Source organism: Meles meles, chromosome 12 (genome assembly GCF_922984935.1).
Source record: "Meles meles chromosome 12, mMelMel3.1 paternal haplotype, whole genome shotgun sequence".
Classification (NCBI taxonomy): domain Eukaryota; kingdom Metazoa; phylum Chordata; class Mammalia; order Carnivora; family Mustelidae; genus Meles; species Meles meles.
The window spans coordinates 55,920,388-55,921,323 of NC_060077.1; positions in this window are offsets into that span (position 1 = coordinate 55,920,388).

The window sequence follows — 936 nt, forward strand, 5'->3', positions numbered from 1 at the left end:
AGAAAATGATGACACCATAATTGTGCTAGTTTGGCTTTTTGTTTTCTTGCTAATATTACATCACTGAGTCACACAAGCGTGGTGAGGAGGGGACAATAAAAATAAGTTATCAATGCACTATTAACTCAGCGTGCTCTTACCTATTAATAAGACATTGATGTCTCCTCTTATGCGTGTCCCATCGAGAAGCACTTTCTCATTACCTCCAAGCGGCATACACAAAATGGCTTTTCTAATATACTCATGCCTGTGGATGCTTGGTGCTAAAGACTTGTTTAAATGGTCAAAGATATCCTATTTAAGAAACAGGAAACACTTACATTGCACATTATCAACATTAGAATAGGATCTCATTATCCATTAGCTGGTATTTGTGCGATTTATAACTCACTTTAGATTGAGTTTTGCAGAATTTCATGATCTTTGCCACATCATCAGCTGAAAACGTAGGTGCTATGTCTTTGCTCATCAGTTTGATATTATTAGCTGGGATTATGGCCTTGTGTTTTCTAGGCTGCAGAGATCTTTTAAGAGATGCTGCTAATTAACTATTAAATAAACGCTTGGATGAAGTTATCTTCATAACAGATAAGCTACTTGGAAATTGCTTTCAATAAAATGGAATGAGTTAAATTTCTTTCTTTCTATTTTTGTTAACCTTTGCCTGTCTTCTCTAAATCTCAGAATGCTATACTGTGAATTTTATTTATTTATTTATTTATTTTTTTAGACTTGTGCTCTCTTAAAACTTTCGAAAGAAGGAACTAGTAAAGAGATCTTCTCTGAAATGGCCTATGGGAAATCAAGATGCTTCCAGTGAGTACTGATGCTCTCTCTGCCTTGAGACAAGTCTGGTACGATGCACCTGGAGGTTCACGTAGGGGAAGAAGCAAATCTAACAAAGGCAAATGTTTTCTACCATAAAAAGCAAATCAC